The following is an 11,153-nucleotide window of genomic DNA, read 5'->3' on the forward strand; positions in this document are numbered from 1 at the left end:
CGAGAACGAATTAGTACTTATTTTTCTACTAAAATATTAATTTTGTAGGAGGAAAAGGGACTGACAAAAAGATTTTACTTAATTTTACTATATTTTTTGAAAAAAGATTTTTATCTTAATTGTTTTGAATGTTCTTCCTCAGATTTGTTAAGTGATCCACTGTTTGGCAAGTTTTGCCATGTTCTGACCATAAAGAATAGTTTAAAACCACAATTAACCATATTGGTTTCTTCAACTTTCACTCAGGAGCAAAAATCAGTCTTTAAACTTGAAAGAAATAATGATTTGACATTTATTGACATTTGTTGAAATTTATCATACCATTTGATATCGATAATTAGCGATATCGAATGGTATGAAAGTTTTTACTGTGAGAACATTTTTGGCCATATCGCCCAGCCCTAGCCTGTAAGCAGGATTTAAGGTTAGCAGCTAACTTCAGGTCTGACCCTGTATTTTTAGTCCTACAACAGTGTCTCACTTCTTACCTTTGTGCTGAATGACTGACCTTGTACTTTGTTGTACTTTTAAGATATGAACGCAAGTCTACTTAACGCTTGAAATTATGTTTTCCTAGGCATTTTTTTATTTGCTCCCAAGTCCGTTACATACATCCTTTCGCAGTTAGGATATATATTATGAGCATATATGTTGGTATTTAAATTAAGTTTAATATTAATTTGTTTATTATAACTTGGTCGCATTTGTTTCTTATAGAGACTGTCAGGTCTTTTGCTATTAGGGTGCAGGTAATGTGGGAGAGTTTTCAGTAACTGTTGGGAACTGAATCTGTGGTTGAGATACAGTCTTTCAACCGCTATTTGATCACTTTTTATGGCATGAGTTTTTTGTTTTGTTGTTTTATAAAGTAAATTTAGAACAATATTTGAAACATTTTACAGTACGAGTAATAAATTAATCATATTTTAAAATAAATTTCTTGAAAGTGAGTTGGAACAACCTCTTATTCAGTGTCTTATCCATAAGAATATATCGAAGCAACACACTAATTTAATGGAAAAGACAAATGTAGACAGATCTACTCGTGCTCTAATGATGGGCCAGTGATATTATAAGCCTATTAATTTATGCATTCACACAATCTGAAATTTCCATGTCCTATCATAACTAATTATTAGGCTAAGGGTTCCCTTGATAAAGATGTGTGAGCATGCTGTGTAACATCTGTAGCGCTACAGTGCTAAATGTATGCCTGCTCATTCATCAGCCTAGTACAGGGGTTTTCATTTCCACCTAGTTTTCATTTCCAACAACAGGACATAGTTATTTTGAGGTATGTGGTAACTATTATGATAATATGGATAATATAGTATGGATTACTTATTACTTATTATGTGGGTAAAGTTAGGCCTACGTCTATGTAACAGTTTAGTGCTGCTGTCCAGTAAGCATGCACCTTCAAACTCCCCAAACAAGTACACCTTTGATTTCATTGCCTTATCACATAAACTGGGTCTATTACTCCTCTCTGAACATTCATTTAAAACAGAAAGGTGATCTGTTAATCAATAAACACCTAACAATATTTGGATAGTGAGAAATCTGTATGAACTGAATAGTTAGTATTCATGAAATGAAACGGCTCCATGCATTAAATTAGTAAACTATTTTGGTCATTACCAGTATGGGATTGTTTAAATTGTACAGCTTTTTGCACCTTACTTTGCATCTTTTTTTAGGGAATTCCAACAATTCTGAATTTATAATTATGTTAATTCCCCACCCAATTAATAGCAATAGTCTCTCCCTACGCCATTGCCTACTCAAGCTAGGTTTTTGAGTTAGCAGTGTAGGTGAGAGATGGGGAGGAATAAGAAGCTGTAGACTACTTGAGCATGGATATTGCGTACTCCACAGCCACCTCTGCTCACCAAGCGTGTGACCGCTTATCGTGATCACGGTTGTTAGGGTTAGTGAAGCTAGATAATGAAAAGATCTGGATATGAGGATCTTGCTTCGTAGTACAGGAAGCACTAAAACGTAGTCTTGTGTTTTGTTGATACTGTAAGTCACTCTCTGTAATGTAGGGCTTTTTTTAACAAGTACCCCAGCCAATAACAATTATGTTGTAAAGCCACAAGTATTCTTTCACCTAGGTCTGTTGTCACTATACTTTAAGAGTGTAGTTTTTCCATGGAGGCCATCCAAAGAAAAGGATTATTGCAGTTGAGAGATTGGAGGATCAAACCTTTATGTGTCTGATTCCCCTGTCTCGACCAAATTGGGGGTGTGTGTGTGTGTGTGTGTGTGTGTGTGTGTGTGTGTGTGTGTGGAGTCGGAGTGGAGAAGTGTGCTGAAAATGTCAACAAGGATAGGGTCAAAGAGAAAAAGATTGTTTTGCAGAATTGACAAGTGAAGAGACATGTGGCACTTTCCTCCATCCTCAAATCCTGCTTTTATTGTTGCTTAGAGGACAGTGATATTTACATGCAGCGTTTGAGGTTCTAAAATGGTTCATAATCTGTAGTTACTGAAACCCAGAGAACTGTCTCTCTCATCTCATCTGTGAATGTCGCCTAATGTGGTGCTGTCGGGACAATTTTTCAGATGCTCTATGATTTGGCTTCCATTTAACAGCAGTTTTAACTGCTCTGCAGAGAAAGTAGGTCTGAGGAAGGTTGCAGCAAGTAATGCATTTTTGAACATAGTCCCACTTGTGAATGCAAAGCAAGGTAGCTCTAGAGAGAATATGCCTCATGCTCTGCACAGATGTTGTATTCTTCATGTGGGAATGGATACACGAGTCAACATGACTTGGTGATGTGATCAAAAGCAAAAATCTCCTATTTAATTAACACAATTCTCCAAACAAGAGACACCACATCCCTCCACCACATTATTCCAAAGACTTTTAAATTGTCAAAAAGTAGAGAAACACTATTTTCATACTTTTATTTTTCATACCAAATGCATCTTTTAGGGCAAACATTCTCACACTGCTTGAAGGGAAATGTTTGGTGCAGAAAACCTTAATCTGAAGCCATACAGCCTATAGAAGAATATATATTTATTCAAATATTATAATGTCATAGATATATACACATCATGCCTTTGTTTTGAATGAAAACCTTTACATTTAAATCATGTCTTGAAATGAATGCTTGCTGTTCTTAATTTTGAAATGTCTACAGTGCTGAAAATTTGTGGTGGGTTTTTCATTGTATGTGTTGGACTGAAGTACAACACTGTTGCCTCACCAGCATTCGTTTCAACTTGAATTTTTCTGTTTGCTTTACAACACTTGCGTGCTTTATCTGTTTAACTGATTTATTGTACGAAGACTTTGCTTTACAGGGATTTGTAAGTCCCTTGCTTTTATTGTCAAGTGCTTTATCTGGATTGATGTGTGTTGCATCACTCCATGTGCTTTACAGACGTTTTCAGGCTTCAGTATGGGTTTTTACCATCTTATGTTTACCTTTAAAAGCACTCCAGAGGCATTGGTCATCCGAACTTTGAACTGAGTTCAGGCTTGAGTGGATGAATTTATAGCTAAAGACTATAATCAGTACAGCTTATAAGCTTTATGTTCAAATTCGGTGCTCCTAAAGTTAATTGTTTTACTTGGAAAAATAAGATGAAGGCATCAATTACAATCAGCTACATATGTGGATAAGACTCTTTACCTTTAAGGGTAATCTGGACCTTATTTTCTCACGTTTTTGTATCCAAGTGAATAATTGTAAAAACATTTTTTGAAGTTGATCCAGTATTGAGCTTGCATGCTGTCGGCAGCAGGGAAACAAGCTGCAAAGTAATCCTTGCGGGCACTTTCACCCCATCAAAATACATCCACGAAAGTGCCCAGATTGTTATACAAGTGTCTGACATCATTATGGAAAGGGTCCCTACTGACATAGACCTTTTTTTTTTAAAGAGAACGATAATTTTTGTTTCAGATTTTTGCCAAAGCCACCAGACACCCATTGATTAAAAACGGTACTAAAAATGCTGAATACTGGAACAATTTCAAAAAATGTTGTTCCAATTAGTCACATAGACACAAAAACATGGGAAAATATGGTCCAGATAAAAAAATACCAAAGTTACACTTTAAGGCCTTTATTTCCATTCGATTCGATTTGATTCAGATATATCACCATGAACATCAGACCAGCTTTTAGGTCTGTTACATTGCAGATTTATCAAAACAACTTAAGGATATGTTTGCTGCAGTTAAGTACATTGAAACTGTTGGTTTCTGTATTTGTTTCTCCTGTCCATACTGACCGTGAAGAGATTTCATCCTAAAGCGATATCAGTGTAAGTTTTGTTTTGGTTTTTTTGTTTTGGTTTTTTTGTAGTACAAAATTTTGTGTGTTACTATTCATTAAATGCAGCTCAGCAAGGAAACACAAAAAGGGAACTTTATACTAAAGACTGGAATGTTGGAAGATACCCAATTTATTTGTTTAACTCTTAAGACTACTGACGACTCACAGTGTCTTCTGTGGCACACTGTAATGCATTTTTTTAATGAAATGTGGACTGGATTCTGTCCCCCATCAGTGAAACTGCTTTAAGAATTGATCTTTTAAGGGCCAGGAGGAACAATTACAGCAACCAAAATCGGACGTGTTAATATTTGTTCAAGATAGGTTCACATTTTTTTCCACAGTCTATCTTTTAAAACTGCAGCAATAAAATGAATGGAAATAAATGGCTGCCCAGAAAAGTAGTACAACACAAATACAAAATAATAGATGTACGTAAATGCTTTGAAAAACTGTCAGCACTAATTTGGTTACTATATGATTTGAACAACATGGGCTAAAATATGCAAAAACACTGGTATGTAAGTACTGTAGGATTTGACCAGCTTAGCAGTGCGTAATGACCCTGCAGTGTCATTACTCTACCACCCAAAAACTTTTCCTCCCTCGTTTACCTCATCGTTCTCCAATATGCCTCATCTGTCTCTTCTTGGACGCCACCATTTTAAACGACACCGAGCACTTTAACAGAGCTGTATCTTTATCTCAAAACACCAGATGTTAGAGAGAGCAATAAGTGGCTTTAATGTAGTTTACACATTGTGCATGGTTATCAGGTGACACATCATAGGGAAAAAAGATTGCACTTTTTGATGGGCCTTATAAACAGGGAAGGGTTCAGCGTTTTTAGTCTTAAAGCACAGAAGCTGGGATTTCAGATCCCAGTGACTGCTATGCTATGACTTGATAGTGGATTATATTTCCCTTTTATTCATATTATTGTTTTCTTTTTCTTAATGTTTGTTGAATTTTGCAATAATCAAGAGGATTTAAAAATATATATATATATATAAAAACATGTATTAGAAATGTATTATAACAATGTACAATTCAGAATGTCAAAGATAAAAGTGTGCACTTTCTTCTTGATTCATCGTTGCTTTCATAATTCCATCCCTGTAATGACCAGTAAAACTAACAACCAGAAATGAAACTGTCAGACACTATACACCAAATTAAAGTTTCACTTTATAGCAGTGCTGTGTGTCATGATTTCCGTGCATGTATTTTTTGTTCAACCAAATAACTTCTTATATTAACACAAGTGAATTGCTGCATTTCAGCTAGTAACATCCCTCCAAGTGAGGGCTACTAGCAACTTGTTCAGGGAGACATTGATGGATCTGTCACAGTGGGAATCAAACTCGCACCTTTGGCGTCTACCATGCCAAAGCGTGCATCTTATCAACTGCACGATCCCTGTCCCCCTGCAAGAACCTTTTTTGGCCAGAGAGTGATTTAAATCAAATCAGCTGACCTTCACTATTCTGAAAATAGACACAACAGATTTTGTATTTATATATCTGGAAGACATATAATTGGATGCACTGTAGAGTCTAATAAACTCAGAATGAATAGTCTGCCTTGTTAAAGTGTAATGCATTACCCGGCTTGGCAGTGCTACAGTTTGCATGAAGAATATGAGATATCCAGAGAGGAAGCTGTGGCCGCTCTGGCTGAGGAAGTTTGTTTATTCCGCTTCTCTTTCTGTTAAATGGAAAATTACAATGACTCTTTTACCAGCTTGGCCTGACAACCACATCCCCCCAGTAATATTTCTGGAATGGATATGCTGTATTTATAATATTCACTCATTTTAATTGTTGGCAGTTCTATCGTTTTCTAGCAGAGCCTCTGGGTGGCCAAGTTCATTTTACATCTGAAGAGTCTAATTTGAATCTCTAATTACTAGAATTGTTGTTGGCCAAAAATCCTCTTTATATTTGCATTTGTAGGCATTTAGCTGATACTCATCCAGAGCAATTAACAGTAAGTAAACAGTAAAATAAGCTTAACTTCCCAGATCACCAACATTACAAGCAAACAATAGAGTTGTTTGAGAGAAGAGTTTTTCCCGTCCATAAATCTATGATATCACTGATGTGAAACAAACTGAATGTTAATGTGTGTTTGACAGATAGTAATCAGAGGACATTATCTGTAGTATAGCACAACAACATCATAGAGCCCATCTGGATATAACTGAAAAATGTTTTCCTCAAATACTAGCACTTTCATCCATACTGCCTAACTATGTCTTGAATCTCTCTAGTTTCCAACTCTGGGGTCTTAAAGCAATAGTTTGACATGTTACATGAGAAGACTGGCTCTCTTGTATAGGTATAGTAAACATGAAGTTACTGTCAACAGCCGATAATGTCAGATGTCTGCCAGTTGTGAGGAGCTCAACTAAATGGTATATAAATAAATATGAACATCAATTTGTTGGTAGAAATATGTTGTTTCTGATTTCATATCCTGAACTATCAGATTTAACTTGAGGGGGGGTCCCGTGTCTCGACCCTCTTCATTGGGAACTACTGCTTCGAGGAATACTGTACATAGCAGAGGCAGACAAAATTAAAACAACACATGCACAATGTACTGGAATGCAACTCAGTACAACAGCACTGCAATAAATACTTCTTCTAAAGTCTTGTTAATCAGTTTTTCTGGAGAATGTATCAGAAAACACCTGATTCAGCTCGATGGTCATTTTTGAATGAGGTTGCACTTTGTGGAGGTTTTATATTTGATTGCAGTGTATCGTAGTCAAGTCCAAGTTAATTTTATTTACAGCCTACAGCACAATATCCCAAATTACAATTTGCCTCAAGGGACTTTATAGTCTCTACAGTATACAACACCCTCTGTCTTTAAAGGCTCAATTCAAATGAGGGCCCCTCAAAAAATGGAAGAAGCCTCAAGAACAGCAGAGGATGGATCATAGTGTTGCTTTCATTTTATGTAAACTGAGCATCTTCGAATTGAATTAAATTCTATCTCATCTATCTTATATTTTGTCTACCCCTCTCTGCTCTTAAGCTGCAAACAAAATTTAAGAACAACAAATGGGGATAAACAAGTACATACTGTAAGTGACTAGGACTTCATGGGTCCTTTTTTTTACTGTGAAATAAAAAGAAATAATATAAAACTCATGCCAGATATTTAATAGCCTTCCCCAGTGCTGGAAATTTACATGAGGAGTGTGAAATGAGCCTGAAAGCTTTTTAAATGGATTGGTCCGAGTGTTTACTTATTTCAATTTTGCTGCAGTTAAATCACTGGGTTTCATTTGTTTGTCAGCTGGGATCCCACAATGGTGGACCCGGTTAAATTGGTCTTGTTTACATGAGGGCTCTTATGTTTATGTTCTCCCGATCGCTCTTTAATGTTTTGAGTGGCTTCCCTTTACATATAATGGTGCTGTTTGTTTTGAATATTGGAGCAGTCTGATCCTCAGTTGCCTCCAAATACAACTTTTGTGGTAGACTTTTAGTGCAGCATCTGTTCAATCTAAAATGTAATCGGTTTTAATGTTGGTGCAAATGACTGAGAGATGAATTTTACACCAACCTTAGAAATGATGACGTCTCAGGGCTCTGCTTGCAATGCATAATAAACACCAGTGGATGGCACTGTGCAGCCATAAACCTACTCGGCCACTTAACAAGAGCTGTCATCACTGAACAATCTTCTACTTTTTCACTTGTAATTTCACTGTAGGAATGATTAGTGCACCAAAAGCATACTGGCATGTTTAATTGGTGTGTTGGGAGGAAATCAGGCTTGCTGTGGCCCCATTCCATCAGCTTAATGGTGTGTTTGCTATTGCATTCCCTCTCATTTACATGGCCCATATACCCCCTCCAATGTATGGCTAATTGTTGTGTTTAGGCAATAAAAACACTGAACCACTGCATCGATGTTATAAGTGAATTTTCAGATTTTCAGCATCGTCAAATGTGCTTTGAAAATATTTTGTTACACAACAAGAAATGTTTTGATTATGAATCTGGTGGAGAAGGGTCACTCGAGGGCCGCATGCACACAGCAGTTTGCTGTTTGTCTTGTCTATAAAAGGAACTGACAAATATAGCTTCAGGAAGGCAATAATGCTGAGTTTATTGTTCCGCTGATACTATTTGCACTGATGGTTGATCTGAGCTGTGTTCTATTTATGTTGAGGAGAGAGGCGGGTATTTTAACATGCCACTTTAGACCCACTCCTTTTCAGCAGAATCGTGCACACAAAAAGCAAAGTAGTGCACATGCAGGACTAGCAATGTTTGAAGTAACTGAGTACATTTGCTTACTTAAGTACAATTTTAATGAGCTTGTACTTCATTTGAGTATTTCCATTTTGTGCTACATTATATTTCTACTCCACTACAATTCACAGAGAAAGATTATACTGTTTTATGTCTTGACAGCTACATTTACTAGTTACTTCCATGATCTAGCATTTAAAGATGCTGGATGAAGATAATAAACTCTCTGACAGAAGCCATTCTGCGTAATGAGTCCTTTGACTTAAAGTACATTTTACTTAGAGAAGATGTGGTGATCAGGATTGAAGTGCCAGTGTCACATCTTGTCAGATGACCCAGAATTCATGAAGGGTTACGGTTGGGTTCCCAACTAATGTATGCTTTGTCGAGATTTGTATATATCTCTCATATCATGCACCAAGGTCAGCACCCCATCCCAAAAAGCTATCCCTGATATTTATGGCTCAACATTAAGCGCCCTGCTGGGCCATGATTCCTAAAGTCAGGGAAGGCTTTGCAGCTGTGCTTAAAGAAACAAATAGCAGGCATGGTGACATTATTAATCCAGACACGCTGGCACGGGCCAATACATCTCTGCCTGCTGTTTGATGTATTGGTATGAGCAGAACACAGAGATGGACTTTTTCATTGGCATCTTGTTTGATGAATAAAACATCAGTGCGGGTTTGGGATTGGATTTTTAAATACAAGAGCAGAAATGCTTATGGATCACAGGACAATGTCTGTGCCCCTCTGCGAAAAATGTTTTAAAGATAGTCAGCTGTTTTAGTCCATGTCCTGCATACTTTTAGAGACTCAGTGGTCATTTTGTAATTGTTTGACAAATCCTAAAATGAACTGTAAACAAACGGAATGATAAATACTTTCTCACAGAACATATCTTCTGTAATCATTACAACATGCCAATAAAGATTACAAAAGAGGGCACAAAATCATCTCTTCTATTCCCTAATGTATTCTGTTTGTGGAAATGGTTCCCAACTGATAAACCACGAGCCACTCTGATAACAAAGCCTGGCTGAGGGATGCATCCTTGTTAACCGCATGCAAACAACTTCACATGCAGCGCCAGATTTCCCTCTCCATGCGTATAAATTATGTTTGTACATGAAGGATCAGGATGCCAGTCTGTTCAGCACTGAGCTGATGAGGATGCTGTGTGTGTGTGTGCGTGCTGCCAGTGCTGCATTATGAAGAGCCAGCAGTCACCACAAATGACATTTCTGCTGTGAAATCGTATACTGCATCCGGACAACAGCAGTTTGTTTCACTGGTGAGAGTGAATGCAAAGCATACAAGAAATGGCTTTTATAGGAGCCATTTACATGTATAAACCATTTATTTTCAGTGAAAAATGTGTGCGCTTTGATTTTACCATTGCCTGTTGGTATTGGTGAGACTGTATTGCTGTACTCATCTATCCTTGTGAGAAAATAAGCTGTCACTGGCTGGTGCAGCTTCATGCAAGCTCAACGACTGAACTCATCTATAACTTGGCCTTTTGAGAAACATTGACTTGATATGCTTATTAAGTTGTTTTAAAAAGGCAGCAGTTGGTATTTTATTTCAGTGGAATCAGCATAAACAGATGAATAATCCATAAGGTAAAATGTATCTAAAATGCCTCAGTGTTTACATTAATGGAGTGCTTTTTTCCAGAGCTGTGCAACAGATAAACTCAGTGGCCAATTTATTAGCTACACCTGTGCAATCTAATGCAATCCAATACAACTGCTCTGCCAAAAAATATACCTTTACAAAATCTATGATTATTGTCAAAAGTAATTGTGTAAATTCAATTATGTTTATTACTGAAGTTGTTAAATGCAGTGCTGTACTGGACTACATTATATAAAGAGGTGTATGTCCTCACCATTTTACATACATGAGAGGGGCAGAATATTAGAAACACCTCTGAATGTACTGCAGTCCACTACAACACAACACCATCACTGACCTATGACCTCAATGCTAAAACATAGAATTGAATTAACATCTCTGTTACAGTGTCAAAAAAACAAACATTATAGGTATCATAACATTATGGCCCAACAGTTGATAGACAATATTAGATTGTACAGGTTCACCTAACGAAGTGGCCACTGTATGTTGTAGTGCATAAAACGAAGAAAATTCAAACCTCATTATACGCAGACGCTGAGCCATCACAAAGCCCCTCTCTCTGACTACAAACTGCCCTTTTGTCAGTGATACAGCCCACAAAATGCTTCATAGATTTACCTACTCTCAGAGGAAATGCTCTTGGATCACAAAATAAAAAAGGCTCATTCAACAGTTCTGTCTTTTTCCCCCCTCTTCTGTAAATTACAGACAACCAGTCTGACTCAATTAGATGGCTTAAAAGTGAAAATGCGGGGTCAAATGCAATAGAAATTAGCCTACCTTAAAATTAGCTTGTCCCACCACATGCACCTTATGATTATTAAAGAATTGCCTGAGGAGTTTCACGTGTCAGATGTTGATGAGTGCGTATTATTTGAGCAGGCATGTTTAAATTCTAGTCAACTTTTTTTTGCCTGGAAGGTAAAAAAGATCGGCTTTT

Source organism: Micropterus salmoides, unplaced genomic scaffold, assembly GCF_014851395.1.
Source record: "Micropterus salmoides isolate LMB-PRFRI ecotype aquatic unplaced genomic scaffold, ASM1485139v1 Ms_hic_scaffold_11, whole genome shotgun sequence".
In the NCBI taxonomy this organism is placed as follows: Eukaryota; Metazoa; Chordata; class Actinopteri; order Centrarchiformes; family Centrarchidae; genus Micropterus; species Micropterus salmoides.